We start from the raw sequence: 17,789 nt of genomic DNA, 5'->3' as shown, positions 1-17,789 counted from the left end.
TGACTGTAAATGAGGGGGAAACGATTTAATCAGATCCTTTTCTCTTCAACATGGTTTAATGTAAAGTTTCATTCAGTACAAACTTTAGTTACACCAATCTAACGAGACAGATCCTGGATTTGTATTCTGAACAGTTTAAACATGTTTAAAACGGAGACATGCGTGACGCGTCTGAAATTCGCACCTGCTCCGCTATTATGGAAATTAAACTCACAAGATGAATAACATGAAATTATTTTAGGCACAGACAACATCCCCCACACTTTTGAAAATCTTGCAATGCGCCTGGTCGCTCGTGTACGTCAAAGTTATCTTTCATAAGACGATAATCAATAAAACGATTTATATAAAATGGATCCAGAAGTTGTAGCCCGTCTCTGCCTACAATATTTTGATATTTTTCACCCTGTTGGTGGTTTTACTGAGCAGGTGCCACTATTGTCATACGTTTCTTTTTAAAACATGTTTAGACTGTTCAGAATACAAATCCAGGCTCTGTCACGTTTGATTGTTGTAATTAAACTTTGTAGGTGGGGAAGGTCAGAAAAGGATCCGATCATTTTGTTTTTCCCTCATTTACAGCGACGGAGATAACGGTGCAGTGCTCCTTGCTCTGGTGTTAATCAAGTTAAATTATATCTCTTTGCAACAATTTTCACAAGAAAACAGAACAGTTAAAAGCAGGGCTTGTGTTGACCGGACAGTTCCCGTATTTGACTGTTTATTTTGACGGAGAAAGAATAGAAATAATTACCCCGACACATGCAGACGAACTGACACTTTATTCCACGCAAATCGCAGATGTAGCTAAATCACCCAAGAAAAGATTCCCACCTGAACATCTGAGCTGGACACTGCTCAGCGCAGCTCGCTGTCAGCGCAAATGTGCACAGAGAGCTGAAGTTGTGGAGATTGGCTTGGAGTGCGTCGCAGAACCAGAGCGCATGCGGGAAGGTTCCTCCCACTGAAGCGAGTGTTTTCCAAACCCTGTCTCTCAGAGAGACTTGTCACTTAGAAAATGTTCCCTGATTATGAAACTTTGGCTGAATAGTGCTTGTTCCTGTCTCCAATGTGGCGACACATCCACGAGCCTGTCTGAGGAGAATCCCAGAATCTCACATCCTCTTCAGCTCATAAAGTGCCCATATGATTACGCACAAGCGTCACCTGTCAACTCGGTCTCACAGACCGGGTTGGAACTGTTCAGGTTTACGCAGACAATCTTTACATTTAGAATTGGCATACAGATGTAAAATTAATGCAGTAAAATATAAAGCATTTTATTTAAATATCCATTCATTATTTTACAAGCACAGAGAGCCGCATCAGATGGATGGAAGAGCCGCATGCGGCTACAGAGCCGCCGACCCCTGTGCTAGCCTACTTTATTGTCCCCAGCTATTTTTAAACCCCACTCAAGTGTATGGTTATTGTCCCCAGCAATTCTGAAAACAAACTGACGCCCTTGGTTCTGAACGACTCGCAAAAAGAAAGTAAAACACCACAACTGATTCATTATTCACTTCACACACACACACAAACACACACACACACAAACACACACACACACACACACACACACACACACACACACTTTAATATCAAGTTGTTGGTAAATGAAAAAAATAGCTTGAGATATTTTTATAGCCGACTGCGTCTAATTCATTGTTAGCATTGTTAACTCATCGTTAGCCTCTAGCCTGTTTAATCCGATAGCGGAGCGATTCCGTGGCTAGGGGTACGACAAACAGCTTCGGGGCCACTCCTGTTAACTGCCTTCAGTTCTTTAGAAACCTCTGGAGCTTTTCTACTGCTGGCGTTTAATTACAAATGCAGGCGCTGCAACCTTAGCTTGCTGCAGATTCAGCACCCTCACAAGCTGTGTTAACAATAACTACGTCCTTTTGTGCAATCATTCTGTGAGCTTTTCCTAACTGCTGTACTTGGTTCTTTTCTGTGATAAAAGAAGAACCAAGTAAAGAAACTACGCCCTGCGTTTGCTTTTATGAAATGAGAAAAACGGACAACCCCCCAGCTGGCTGAGGATGGAATCGGTTTCAGTATAACCTTCTTTCCAACATGACACACTTTAGCCAGTTTTTTATTATTATTTCACTGTAGAATTCTTACAAATTGCACTTTTAAATTTAAATAATTTATTTTAGGAAAAGGTTAAAGGGTTTTTGACTTAAACGAAAATGACACAGGTCATCAGGTGACCTGATTGGATCTGTTTATCAGAATAAGAAGTGATGATTCGGTAATTATTACTGTTGTTTATCAGTTGGAAGTAAAGCATCTGGTGCATTAAAATACAGTTTACCCTAAAGCTGGGGTACATTGTTTAAAAATGTTAAAATCTCTTAAAAATGTTTAAATGTGACTAACTGACCCTGTTCTATAATATAAAGTAGATATTCTTTTAGAAATTATATGTCACTAAGTCCCTCCAATGGGCTCTAGTGCAAAACTAATAATGATCAACAGAGGTGTGTATCCATAAGAGGGAGCTGACAATCAGTGAGTACGCAACCCAGTACTTCTACGAAGTGAAGCCAAAAGAAGCCGAACGTTTGCAACGGAGCAACCAAAACAATTACTGAGGTTTTAATTTCCTCAAAGGGAATTTTAATAGTTTAAAAGTCCTTCAGCTAAGCTTGACATGAGACGTTTACAGCAGTCGAGTAGATTCATCGACAGGGTTAAAGAGGTTATATCAGCGTAATGGATTTCCACAAAACTTATAAATAGTCATAAGTTTAGAATGATTAAAAAGCAGGTGTGGCTAATTTGACTTATCAAATGTTGCCCTTAATGAAATTCAAAGATTTTACACAGGAAATCATAGTACATATTTATATGTAGAGTCCCTAACATTGAGGAAAACAATAGACATTTTTCCACTAGATGGCGATGTAACAGAAAAAAATAGCTTTTGTTTTTTGTGTACTCCATGATTATTAGGTATGGACACAGCATTTTTTCTCCTGCTTGTTTATGGAGTCATGGTAAATTAGATCAGTTTTGGTGTTTTTTCTTGAGTTCTGCATGGTTCCTCCGGTTAGACAGCAAATTGGTCAAACTTTAATAAATGACTCTAGAAGTCCACTCAGAAATGCTGGTCCAAAATTGTTTTTACCACTTAATGAATCCATTTGCAGTGGTCTCTAGAACTGAACGTCTTACAGGCCGTACTCAGTGTGCAACAAAGCCCACAAGCCCTGGCCCAGCAGGACCAAGTCTGCAACATCAGTGCAGTGCTCCAAACGGGAGGATTTGGAGTCCTTTTTCCTGATTTAAAAGAAATGCGACTCCACCACTGACTGTTTGCCCGTCAACATGGAAGTTTTATCTCCACAAATAACAAGTCTGGAAGCGCTGCAGCCGTGTGAGTGGGTTGCTAATGCTAGCGGTTAGCTTCTGTTGACCGAGGCGTTCTCTGTTGATTCTGGACGCTAAAAAAACAACAGCCTTCCCTGTTGTGAGTCAATATGTCCAATTCACAGTGTGACGTGGATCTGTCAGGATTTTCTAATCCCAGAGCTTCACCATCTATTTTCTATCAGAAGCTAATTCCTCTTAAATCATTTTTTTCCTGTCACCAATCTCTGGATTATGTAATTTTGTTGGGTCTTTGTTTGTTTTTTGGATTCTTTGACTTCTTGGACCTTTATTTGGAATAGAAATCTTTTGGATCCGACAGAAGCAGCTCAGCTAAAAGAAACCGTGAAGCTATCTTGAATGTCTGTCCTGCCGTTCCTTCTGCCCCACAATTATGCCTTTATGCTTTCAAAAGCAAATGAAATAATTAAAAACCTTAAAGAGGATATACGACAACTCTGCGGAACTGCAAAAGAAGGAAATCCTGCTGGATAGTTTTAGATCTCATGTCCCTGTACTGTCTGAGACCATTGTCAGTCAGTTTGAAGATAAAACATCTACTCTCTGCTCCAATCCATGCAAAACTTTCACTTGTTAAAATGAATTCAATCAAGATGGACTTATCAGGATTCTTGAGATTGAGTCTTGTGCTTTGGTAAACCAACTGTGCTTGGCTTAGCTGCAGTCACCGGCCACTTTTTCAAACTTTTCTCCACTAACCTCCTCTTTTCCACCTTGCTCCTGTCTGCGATCCTCTTCAGTAGTGTCCCTGCTACCATCTCCTATGATCACCAGACTCTTTTGTCCTTCCGTTCGTTCACGATCGCCCAAGATGCACCGAGGACGTACCATCCTGTTTGTTAACCTGAGTGGCGTACTGGCCCGGAGCCAAACGACGGTCCCAAGCTGCGCACCTCTAGCAATGTTTGTCCGGTCCCGGGAAAACATCAGAGGAAAAGAGGTAAACGAGCAGGAATCCAGGTGAGAATAAGACTTCTCTTAAAGCGTGGTTTATCTAGTAAACATCAGCGTGATCTTCTAGCTTCTTGCCCTTTGTTTGGTGACCTGAGCGCCACTTCCGCATTCCTGCCAGGCCGCGTTGCGGCGCGGTTCATCCGTCCAAGTTTTTTAAGGTCGGTTTATCCTCATTCCTCAGTGGTTTCTCCTCCTGTTCCCTCCATAAGTGGTTTTTATAAACACCGTGGATCTAACCCTGCTAATTTACGTCCACTAAATCCAGCTGTTTCTGTACTTTCTGATTCCTCCACCTCACTCAGCATGGCTCTATTAAACACCCGCTCTGTTAACAATAAGTCCTTCCTGCTCAATGATCTAATTCTGTCTAAAAACCTGGATTTTCTGTTTCTGACTGAAGTTTGGCAGCAAACGTCTGATTATTCTGCTCTGATTGAACTCTGCCCGAGTGGTTATTCTTTTCTTAGCCATCCTCGGGGTTCTGGTCGTGGTGGAGGCCTAGCTGTTGTTTTCAGAGACCATCTTCCATGTAGCTATACAACCTCTGGTCGCTTTGCTTCCTTTGAACTGCAGCTGATTAAAGTCGGGCGTGAGAACCCGTTCTACTGTGCTGTGGTCTATCGTCCACCTGGTCCAAACAGTTCTTTCCTTCAGGAGTTTAGTGACTTTCTATCCTCCACTGTGAAGCTGTCCAGACTGGTGATTGTTGGTGACTTTAACATCCACGTTGATGATCCCTCCGATCACTTTGCCATGAATTTCTCCAGCCTTATGGACACCTTCGGCTTTACCCAGCATGTTTCTGGCCCCACACACACTCAGGAGCAGAACCTCCCTGAACCGTCTACAGGTGGTTCAGAATGCCTGTGCTCGGCTTCTGACCAAGTCCTCCAAACACACCCACATCACCCCGCTTCTCCTCCAGCTTCACTGGCTGCCAGTCAACTTCAGGGTTCATTTCAAGATCCTGGTTCTGGTCTATAGGGCCTTACATGGACAAGCACCATCTTACATTGGTGATCTTCTTAGTCCCTACACCCCCAGCAGGTCCCTGAGGTCCAGTGATCAAAGCCTACTGGTTGTGCAGAACCAGGCTAAAGACCAAAGGTGACAGATCATCTGCTGCTGTGGCCCCCAGACTCTGGAACTCTCTCCCCCTGAGCCTGAGATCAGTGGACTCAGTGGTCTCCTTTAAAAAGCAGCTGAAGACCCTTTTATCTATTTTTATTTTGACCTTTATTTAACCAGATTATTTGATTGAGAACTCATTCTCATTTACAACAACGATCTGGCCAAGAGGCAGTAGCAACAGACATAGTCAGCTTTACATGAAAAAAAAAACATAAGATAAAAACATACAAGTTCAAAAGAAGATAAAACAATTAGACGTAAAGACAAAGGACTGTTCTCATATATAATATGTGCAGTACAAGCAATCAAAATAGACTTAAAACAATCTTTAAGTATTGAAAAGCAGGCACATGATCAGAAGCTATTGATTGCAATTAATTATTGATCGATACTCCGTTCAGGCTCGGATCGTACAAGCAGGGAAGAGCCATCATCTGGAAGTCTACACAGCAGACTTCCAGACGAGCTGCGTTTGTGCGGGTCACATGGAACCGGTTCTGACAGATTTTTTTTTCTTCTACTGTTGGTGGTGTCGGGGGCGTCTTAGAAATCTTCTTGAATATTTCCCCCAGTGGATAATTGAAACTGCTTAAACTGGAAAAACCAACCTCTCCATATACTTCCCCCAATATTTTCTCACCAGATCTGCACGAATCACGTAGGCGACCCATTTTGGATTCAAAACAGCTAATTTCGCCAAAAAGGTGAGGGATTTTCCGTGCCTGAAGACAATCATCAATCTGTGTTTCACTTAACATTTTGGGGTAGTCATAATGTATGTCAAATCCATGTGGTGAGTTTAGTTTGGTGAGAGAGTAAGAATTTTTTAAAGCAAGAAAAGGTTTGAGGTTGGATACTTCTGCAAGCAGGTTTGACCACAAGTTAAAGATCTGAGTAAAGCAAGTTGGTGTGGTTTCAGTATCCCCAGCTAAGTGAGGATTAGTGCCTCAATAATAAGTATCCCTCATTTTGAGCATGTTAATATTCACCAAGGGTCTCCAACACCCAGAAAAAACATTGAGGCTATGAAAAAACATTATAATATTCATTTTACAGTCGAATAATGTTTTGGAGCAGTAAATGCACAATAATTAGTTTCCAGCTAGGTGTTGAAGGCTCTGTCAGATTCTGGGGGTGGCAGCAAGGCCAAGCTAGGTTTAGGAGTATGATCCAGTCAGAGTCCTTTGTGTGATGAAATCTGCTTCAGGTTTTACATCCTCTCGAGCCAAACAATCTTCACTCTTACAAAACACCAACTCAGCAGAATAATGCTTGTGAGCGGTTCAGCAATTAATCCAGGTTACAGGAAGTTGTTGAAGGTTCTGTCCCCAGGTGGAGTTGCATTTAACACCTACTTGACAACAAGCTAAGCCAGGCAGCCCAGGCTCCAGGTACTGAAAACAGTCCCAGCCCAGAAAGTCAAAGCAGAACCAGGCTTTTTCGTGACTGCAATAGGGCCAAGTAATGGCAGACAGACACAAGCCAACTTGACTGGACTGGCAATCTAGTCCGAAGATGATGGAAAGCCCAGTTCAGGCTGTCAGAAACAGATAGAGCCAGGCAGAGACCAGTCGACTGGTGGAAGGCTCTTACCAGGGCCAGTCAAGGTCTGAGCCACAGACAAAGGAAGGTCAGGTCAAGGCGAGAAGGATCCAGGTTGAATATGGTCGAAGTTTGTGGGTTGCTGTAGTTTGTGGGAAGTTTGGAATCAGCCACTCCACACATCATTTGTGCCAATAAATGAACCTCAGCTAAAGTTCCAAGCTTACGATTTATGTCGACAATTATGAGAGTCTGTGAGTTCACAGCGCGGTGCAAACCATCTCTGAGCTCCGGGAGCAGGCCAATATTCCTCGACAGCTCGTTAATTTTCCGGTAAGCCAGGAAGCCTCCAAGGCCGATCAGCAGGAAACCCGACATCAACACCACGAATATCCACACATCTTCAGAGTCCTCTACAGACAGCTGAGATAGACAAATCAAGTTCCACTGTTTTCAGGAGTCCATGATGTGTCCAACTGGGTCTGTCCCGGAGGGGATCCGGGAGCCCCTTCTCCCATTCTCATTGTTGAAAAAATTTTATCAACTGCGCTGAGAGACCAACTGACGAGATCCATTTTAGTGAATTTCAGTTTCCAGAAAAAATGCAGAAGCAGCCGTGCACCCAACAACACAGACAGACAAAGGCCTTGAGGATAAGATACGGAGGAGAGGAGAAGAAAAGTATCTGCACCCTCCAAGAGCCGGAAGAAGAAGAAGAAAATGGTGTCATCTGCATGTAAATGTATATGAGAACTGTCAACAGCATAAACAATGTTATTAATATAGACTTTGAATAAGGCTGTGCCCAGTATCGACCCTTGAGGAAGGCCCATAGACAGAGGAAGAGGAGCAGTCTGGTAACCCTCTGTTCTCACTGTTTGCATACGGCCTAAGACATAACTTTATATTTAAAGCTGCTTTTATCTACAATGAAACATCTTCCAGAAAAAGTAAAGTTTAGCAGCTCTTTTCCTAAACCTCCTCAAACTATGTGTGATAAAGAACCTTCACCAGAGAATTCTGTGCAAGTTTCTTTAAAATCATTCTTTCACTCATCCCCTTCACAGGTTTTCACCGCCAGCAACCTTTTCAGTCAAAAGTGTGAGTGTGTTCTGGGAGTTTGAACAGATCATGTGAGCTCATCTTATCTGGAACAGGAAACACATTTAGAAGCCTTGAACCAATAAGCAACTGAGCAGGAAACTGGTTTCTAATCTAAGCAAAAAGGAAGGAAAGACTGGGGACCTGAAGAGAGAGCGGAACAGAGATCCCCAAAAAAGGATCAACTTGTCTGAAAGGGCTCCAAAGAAATTTAAAATGACAAAACAAAACAAAACCTGATGAGAGCTCTGAGAAGGAAATGAGTTTATACCATGAAGATGTCCTCTCAGAGTAGTTATGTGTTGTTATGTAATCCTGTTTCAACAATCAGAAATTCCAGGTATTTTTACAGGAACTACACAATCCACTGATTTCCCTCGTTCCTATTCACTCTCCCTCTTAACATTTTTTCTTTTAAATCCCAATTGCCTATTTTTGCTCATTTAAAATATATTTTTAAACATTTTCTAAATGCTTTTTTTATATTTTAACATTTTTTTGTTTTTGTGAAGCGCCTCGTGATTTTTACCTTGAGAGGCGCTATAGAAATCTTTCTTTCTTCTTTCTTCTACACAGCATGTGCATGTCTCCATTTCACTGGGCGGGGCCAAAAGGACCATTTTCCTGGCAATTTCAGGGACCAACTCAGTACCTGCATTGAGGTGTGTACCCAGTTGAGTCGTGTGATTTCCCTGTGACTACTCAAGACTCAGGAGTGACCAGTTCAGTAAACTGTTTGCTTATAACTGCCACTTTGTCTGTGAAAAATGAGGCAAAGGTGTCTGCCGATAGATTGCTGCTCGGTGGTGGAGGCGGAGGGTTTAGTAGAGTTTTGAATGTCGAAAATAGTTTCCGAGTGTCGGAAGTGCCGAGGATTTTGTCAGTGTGGAAAGCTTTCTTTGCATCAGTGATGCTGGTGGAGAATGAGGACAGTAAAGCCTGGAATTTTGATAGATCAGCAGGGTCTTTCACTTTGTGCCATTTCTATTCTGCAGGTTTAAGTATATGAGATTAGTCCAAGTCAGATGCAGAACAGACAATATGCAATAATATCAATAATTAGAGCCTTGGCATGAAGCCAAAAGCTTAAGCACCTCACAGAGTCTAACCGACAGCCCTTTTGGTTTGAGCTTGTGGCAGGTGGCAGTGGTGAGGGAGTGAATTAGGCTTGTGTCCATGAAGGTCACAGCACAAAAGCTAAATGCACGCCAGCTTTCAGAGCACCACCCAGAGTGGCAGCATGTCTGTCTGCTTGACAGGTGGATGAACAGAGGTCACACACTGTAGGTCCTGTCATATCCTTCTCCTTTGGTTTGTGGAGACAATCATGGTCAGTGGCGCCCCCAAGGGGTGGCCTTGGCAGAAAAACTTTTAAACTGTTTAAAATCTCTTTGAAAAGTAGAAGGCTGTCAAGGAAACGGAAACATTGGCACATGATTTGGTTATTCCACTGCGAACATCCAGCTCCATCCAGCGTTACCCCATAGTGCATGCTGGGGGGCTGGGTCTCATTCTCGCTGACTGACACCTTCCTCTTGTGGATGCACAAATCTATCTAGGCTGGCGTAAATCATCGTTTTGCTGTAGAGGCCAAGAGGAGGGACATACAGAATATGAATTCTGAAAAATTACCTACTTTGATTCGTAGAACGGGGTCAGATGGTCAAATTTAACTCATCCACTGCCAACGATGAGTCGTCATTTGCATTTATTTATTTATTTTTTAACATTATATTTATTGAATTTTAGAACATCCTAAATACAAATCACATGAGTGATGTAGACAGAGACTTGAGACGGTATTCAGGCCCCCCTCCTCCAAACAAGGGCACACCCCAACAGTACAGCAGAGAGAGAAAAAAAAAATATATATATATTTTTTAATATATATATATATATACACATATGTACATATATATATATATATATATATTTAAAAACCCGGCAACAGAAAAAACTCTGTTGTAATAACAATAGAAATAATATAGAATTCTTCTCAAAATATAAGTTTACTTTTCCATCGCCAGCGTTGAGGACATATTACGCAGCCAGTGCCCCAGTTTTGGTCTGTCCATCTTTTTCCAATGCATTGCAATAAGGTGCTTGGCCTGCAGTATACTCATATTAATAAGAGACCCTATCCCCTTTGAAATAGTAGAAGAAGATGGATAACGTCCCAATATAAATAACTTAGGGTCTAGCATTAAATTTATCTTTGTCATATTTTTAATTATCATCGTTCCTTCCTTCCAAAACTTCTGTAACTCCTCACACTCCCATAGACAGTGGAAAAGAGTCCCCTTCTCAACCCTGCATTTCACACATGTATCTGGAATATTATTATCAGACGAGTGTAGTTTGACCGGAGTAAGGTAGGTTCGCATGGACCAATTGACTTGCAGCAGCTGCAATCTTGTATTTACAGTTTCAGTGTGTGTCTGTGGACACACTAATTTCCACTCCTCCAGGGTTATATCTGTTGTCATGTCCTTCTTCCAAGCGTTCAACCGTCCAGCAGAGGACTCGGTGGAGTTAGACATAAACAGGTTATATAGATAAGAAATCTGCCTCTTGGTGTAAGGATAGTTCGAAACTGCTTTTTCTAATAGTGATAGATCAGGTAGGGTCGAATTGTTACTTTGTGAGGCTGCAATAAAGCTCCTTATCTGCAAATACCTGTAAAAATGTGTTTTAGGCAAGTTAAATTTAACTCTAAGCTGTTCGAATGACATCATTACACCATCACAAAAGAGGTCTTCAATTTTAGCCAGTCCATTTCTGGTCTATGTGTTAAACCCTGCGTCGATTACCCCTGGCTTAAACTGTTCATTACCTTTGATTGGGCTAAAACGGGATAGAGGCATCTCTTCTTTTAAGACATCATGTACTTTATGCCATATTTTAACCATGTTCAGTATGATAGGATTAATTATGTTTTTTTTTTAGAGTTTTGACCGGCGCTGAGTGAAGATACCCACTCAAGGGCAAGTCCGAATTGAGTAGAAATTATTCAATGTTGACCCACGCTGGAGGTTTCTCGGAGGAGAAGTGGTACATCATCATGCTCAATTGTGGGGCCCAGTAGTACCACTGGAAGTTAGGGGCTTTAAGCTCCCCCCTGTCAAATGGAAGATAAAGCAACGACAACCGAAGCAGACAATTTTGCCAGATGAAGTTCGTAATCATTTTCTTTAATTTACCAAAAAATCCTGATGGTACAGGTAGTGGGATATTCTGAAATAGATAAGAGTAGTTTAGGAAGTATACACATCTTCACCATGTTTATCAATCCGATAGTAGAAATTGGTAAGTTTACCCACCTATCCACCTATCAGTAATCGATTGAGCTATAGGGCTGTAGTTATTCTCTGTTATCTTAATAATATCTCGCACTATTTGAATTCCTAGGTAAGTCAGGCCAAGGCCGGATTAACCATATGGGCAACTGGGCAATTGCCCAGGGCCCACAAACTCTAAAGGGCCCAGGGCAGCAAGGGCACGAGCAAAATACTGTATCTGTAATTTCCCGCTTTATGAGGACTATGGTGACCGTACGTCCTGTTTTCCCCGGACTTGTCCACTTTTCACTCTCTGTCCGGGCGTCCGGACTGCGGGTTCTTGTATTGATGAAAATGTCCGGCTTTTCATCCAGGAGCAGGGATCGAATTATGGGGGAGCTGGATATCCTACACATCCAGGGGAGCCGGAAAAAAGTTTTCTACCTATATTACATCATTTATGGACTCTTTTGAGCAGAGAGCACAGAGAGCGGCACAGCGCGCTGTTGCGCAGCGCTCCAGGCTGCTGCGTCCAGCACACGGTCCATTCTCAAAGTGGCGCAACCAAAAAACTATAATTAGCACACGATCGTTCATGTCCGCACATGTTCTCTACTTTCTGTCTTATTAATGCCTGAAGCGCTCTGCTACTGCGGAGCTCATCACCTGTGCTGCGGTGATTTCACCTCACTGACGCAGCATTGAAACGCGCTCTCCGCTTTACGGTCAGGAAATCCCTTTGATCTGCTCAAAAGTAACTGATGAGGTGAAAAAGTAAGAATCCAGGCAGCAGTTTTTCTGGAGAGTTTAGAGGAGATGCAGGAAGATGAGAGACAGACAGGACAGGAAAATAGTTCAATAAAAACAACAAAAAAACCAAAAAGTAAAATGTAGGTGGATTTATCTCCACTACACGTTTTTACCTGTATAAAACAATAAGTTCTACACATGTAGTATTTATACATCTGATACAATTCAGATCACCTTCAAAACTCACACACCCAGGGCCGTTTCAAGGCATTTTGGGGGCCAAGGCAAAATGACCCCCCTCCCCAGAAGCCTCTGTGTAATCCATACCCTCTCCAGGAGTGTTAGTTATACAGTGTTTATAAAAGCCCCTCAGACATTACTGACATGTTCTAATATTATCAGATGAAAAACTAAATTATCAGACATGCTGTCTCATCTGCTGCTTTTCTAAACTTGTAAAAAGTAACAAAACCATTTGAAAGCCACTATTTGTGGATTCTCTGAAAGTTTCCATGGAGTGTGGGACAACTTATTTTTTCATTGATCCTATCGTCTAATCTCACAGCTGAAACAAGCATCCTTAATAATCTGTGCACAGGAAGCTTACCGATGCTGTAGTAAAACAAAAGGTATAATAATTTATTATTAATAAAACCTTGTTGCAGTACTAAAGCAGAAAAATGAGATTTTGCAATAAATATGCTAAATATTTACATATGAATTGTTTTAGAGCCCTTTTATTGGCAGAATCTGATATTAATTTAGTTCTTACAAAAAATGGGTCCCAGCGTTGTGTGGCGTTGCCATAGTGTGACGTCATAGGCACAGATCCCCTGTCCTCTTTTTTGGAAATGGAAATATGATCACCCTACATTAAACAAACTGTCCACCCGGGCTTTTGCGCTGCACAGAGACGCTTCGCTGCCTATGACTTTGAACGTCAGTTGAGAGTCAGTCTCGTGCAGACTGACCAATGAAGAGAGGGCCTCAAGTTAAGACTCTCTCCTCATTGGTCAGTCCACACGAGGTGGGTCAAAGGTTATTCTGAGAGGGTTACGTGTTGTCAGGCATTCAAGTATTGAGTATATTTACTGCATATTACAGTAAAATATTCTGTATGTGACCACATTATGGTGATCCTTGGGTCGTGATGATGGGGCCCTTGAACATTGTTGCCCAGGGTACAACAAAGTGTTAATCTGGCCCTGAGTCAGGCGTTCTGAGTGTTTGAATGGCCATGGCATACTACCAGAGTTGGCTCTCTCAGCTTTATTAAGCAGCAATAGGCAGGATTTTGAATTATTTATCTTGTATCCAGAAAAGGTTCCAAAGGACCATATTATGTTCACTAGAGTAGAAATTGATCTATATAATTTTTTCAAGAATATGACCACATCGTCCGCATAGAGTGCAATCCGATTATCTTGGGTGCCTATCTTAATGCCCGTAATCCCTTGTGTTTCCTAACAGCCATGGCAAAAGGTTCTATGGCCGTGAAAAGAAGTGGAGACAGGGTGTCATTTGCATTTTTTTACTAGGTGAACGAGCCCCCGCACCGTGAGAACAAACATCCCAGCTCTGAAGCCGATCTTCAACCACATACGTCACACATCAACATGATCAGGAAGCAGAACATCCATGTGTTAGGAGATCGTTTTGGGTCGCTGCTGTAAAAAAAAGTGAGGCGCGAACCGGAAAGGCTTCTGTCGATCACAATTCAACAACAGATTATGAAAGAAAGGATAACGTTCGAAACACGCAGATTCTTCCTGATGTAAGAGGTGAGTCTCCTCTTTGTTTTGGTTGTTTTGGCGTCGACATCATCCTAGCGCGCAACGTTCTGTGACTCTTAGTAAAAACGGTGAGAAACGCTGGCAGCGAAGGACTTTATCGACCAGGAAACGGCTGACAGTGAATGAGTTACGCATTTTTAAGCCCAGATGTACTTATGATTTGGCGTCATCCATAAAAAGATAAACAACGGCGTGCATGAGCTCTTTTGCATGTTGCTTCTTTTGGAGACTGAAATATTTTATCAATTTGCTGTGTGTGTGTGTGTGTGTGTGTGTGTGTGTGTGTGTGTGTGTGTGTGTGTGTGTGTGTGTGTGTGTGTGTGTGTGTGTGTGTGTGTGTGTGTGTTCTCATAAACTTGCGCTCTGCTTCTGCAGGCCACACACACACACTGCTTTCTCCACTGAGCAGCTGTCTGCTCCAGAGGACATGGACACACACACACACACACACACACACACACACACACACACACACACACACACAGCTCACGCTCTTCCCCCTTTGCCACTGGTCAGCAGCTCCGTGCTACAGACAGAGAAGTTCACTTAACAGCATCCAGTATGAAAATGAATTGCACATGCGGGAAATGAACAGACACTCCCCATCACGCGCTCTGCGCTCCTCTGACCAAGGCCTGCTCGCTGTCCCTCATTCTAGGTGTCGTACTCGTGGGGACCGGGCTTTCTCAGTCCTAGCCCCGTCACTCTGGAACCAGTTGGCACCCTCAGTCAGGCTGTCCCCATCTCTGCCAGCCTTTAAGAGTCGCCTAAAAATGCACCTCCTCCGTTTGGTGTTCCCTGAATGTGTTTAGGCCCTCATTTATGTTGATTTAAATTCCCTGCTTTCATCGGTCTCTTTATCTCTTGTTTTACCCATTTGTTTTCTACTTTAATGATTTTACCTGTTTCGCTCATGTACCGTGTTCAGCACCTTGGGCTTCCCGACAGGGTTGCGGAAGGCGCTTTATAAAAAAAGCTTTGATTGATTGATTGAACCCCCCACTGGTTCATTCTAATCTCCAATTGAAGGCAGTATGTGCAATTTCAGACGGCCAATCAGCCCGTAGTGTCACCTCGGTCCCAGTCTGACCACCGGGGAGGAGGTCTGAACAAAAGAGCCACCTCGGAACCGAAAACGCATATCTGACCCGTGTGTTAAGCTAAATTGCGGTCCCGTACGATACCGTAAGGGACCGTAACGACACTAATGTGTAGGGCTGAAACGATTCCTCGAGTACCTCGAATAATTTGAGTACAAAAAATCCTCGAGTCAAATTCTCTGCCTCGAGGATTCGTTTAATTCATATTTAATTAATTCATGGCTTTGCAATCGCCCGGGGTCGTGTTTCACCCGGACCAAAATAAGTGATGCACATAAACACTGCACTGAATGCACACGCGAGTCGCGAATGTAACTTAAAGAGCAAGTCATCCCCAAATAAACTATTTTTTTCTGATAAACTATATAAATGCATGTCTAATCGTGCTGCAGATACGTGTAGTCAATAGTTTTGCACTTTAGTGCATTTTAGTTAAAATTTAAAATTTCTACCTGAAACTGTCAGTGTTGTGCCGTTGTCAGGTAAAAACTCTTCACTGGATTTGAATTTAAATCTGCCACCGCTATTGGCTAAGAGGTATGCTATGATGTAAACTGGTACATTATGATGTCACAATGTCGCGAGTGTGTGTATTTGTTAGTGGCTCCACCCTCTCTGTCTGCTAGGCAACAGCATTTGTTGCATTTTTCAAACATGAAGTGGGAGTGAAGTACGCTTCTTGTAAGGGGTGACTTGCTCTTTAACTTTCTCTTAAGCCATGGCGGACAATGTGGTGGAGATCGAAAAAGACAGAAAATGTCAAAGGTGTGGGACCATTTTTCACGTCGTAAGGCGGAAAACGTAGTCCAGTATAAATACTGTAAAATGGATTTAGCCTACCACAACACCACATCCTCCATGCTGCAACCTGACCAGGAAACATCCACATGTAAATGTCCCTTCTGCACGTGGACTCGGAGGTCTGCTATATATTCTGTGGACACTGTGCGACTTTTTCGTTTGTAGCTCTCAGTTTCAGCTCGCACCGTACGTCTGGTAGCAACACGTCGGACCTAAAATGTGCTAAAAATAGCAGTTTTTACAACACGTCAGACTTTTTACTGTGTTATTGATGTCTGTTGTCCCTCGGGATTGCTGCAGGAGGACGCGGGTATTTATGAGAGGAAAACGAAAGAAAGTAAATAAATGTTTTGTGATCAGTGTAACTTGACATAACCACAACAAACATGCTTTCGACAATCCTTGTTAGTGTGAGAGTAAAAAAGTAGAAATTAAAACGAACGTGTGTTAAAAGGGAAACAGCTGGCGAGCCATGTTTGCGCATGCGCCGTGAGCGGTTCTGGTGCTGGTAGATTCTCGCACGAGGGGAAAATCGGCTCAGGTTGTCTACTTGTGTTTTGCTCAGGCATTTGTTTACTGTGAAGTAAAGTTGAAGTGCTGAAGTTTTGAAAACTAATTTTGAATAAAACTTGAAGAATAACTGGCAATTGCTTGCTCATTTAAGAGGTCTTTCGTATTTTATAACATGCTATTTGATATAATGGTTCACAAACACAAAAGGGTCATTCATTAGAGTACTCGATTAATCAATAAAAGATTCGATAGAGTACTCGATTACAAAAGTATTCGATAGCTGCAGCCCTACTAATGTGTAAGCACCATCAGGTAGCTCCGGCAGCTCTCATCAAGCATTCATTCACACAACCACTGGGTCTCCTAAAGCAACAATGCAGCCGCAGTCATCAACACAACAATAACCTTTGAACGCTCTTTACAGCAGCCCCTTTTGGACTGCAGGAGCCTTTTGATTTCCCGTAACCTTTTCAGGAACCAGGATGTTCTGTTGCACATCTGGACAGATACCAGAACCCGCAAAAAATCACTTTGAGGGTTCTGTTTCAAAATAATCCAACAGATTATTGTTGCAATCAAAATATTTAGAGGTCTCTCCGAAACCACATTGCTAAATAGATACGGATCTGCATCACAAGAGGCCATTGTCCTATGTTCAGGGTGGGCAGTTCTGGTCCTCAAGGGCTGCTATCCAGCTTGTTTTACTTGTTTTCCTGCTCCAAAACACCTGATTCCTAGATGAATAACCGGCAGCTCATCAGGCTCAGCAGCAGACTGTTAATTACCAGTAGATTCAAACCAGGTGTGTTTAAGCGCAGACACAACAAAAGCCAGCTGGATAGTGGCTCTTGAAGACCTGGATTGCCCACTCTTCTCCTACGTGGTTCAGAAATGTGCTGCCTGTCAAGTCCACCAGTTTGGCGGGGGTAGCTCAAACGTTTTTGCTGACACCGTTCTGTGTCTGTAAAGCCCAGATCACACCCTGCGATTTAACTGATGATGTAAAAAGGTTGTTTAATTATTTCAATATAACTCCAGTCTAACTTGGGCTATTAACAAAAACCGGTATGTAGTTTATTATCTGGATTTTAAACATAAACTGAAGCCGAAGCTCGGAAAGGCGGAGTCTTGCTGCTGCAGCGTCCCAAAGGTGTGTTTTCATTGGTCGGTTTCAGACAGCAGTCGTAAGTTTTCAAGCATGCTTGTAGATTGTTGGAGGCTGATTTGAGTTGTGGGACGGCTCAAGAAGCTGTCGCAGAGCCGGTCAGATGGGACGACCACAGATTTGCAAATCACCCTCACATTAACCGTCTTTTACATGATTATGCTCCCAACGAGGGATCTGGCTTAAACGGCTGCAAATCACACACACACACACACACACACACACACACACACACACACACACACACACACACACACAC

At 42.6% G+C, this 17,789-nt stretch overlaps 1 protein-coding gene across 2 annotated transcripts in view; it reads right to left on the bottom strand.

The window, feature by feature from the left end:
* The window catches only part of septin12 (septin 12), a 125,819-nt gene that overhangs the window by 70,267 nt on the left and 37,763 nt on the right, over nucleotides 1-17,789 (bottom strand). The gene's annotated exons all lie outside the window — the stretch shown is intronic.

This window comes from Nothobranchius furzeri, chromosome 18, assembly GCF_043380555.1.
Source record: "Nothobranchius furzeri strain GRZ-AD chromosome 18, NfurGRZ-RIMD1, whole genome shotgun sequence".
Taxonomy (NCBI): domain Eukaryota; kingdom Metazoa; phylum Chordata; class Actinopteri; order Cyprinodontiformes; family Nothobranchiidae; genus Nothobranchius; species Nothobranchius furzeri.
This window is presented reverse-complemented; position numbering and strand designations above follow the sequence as displayed.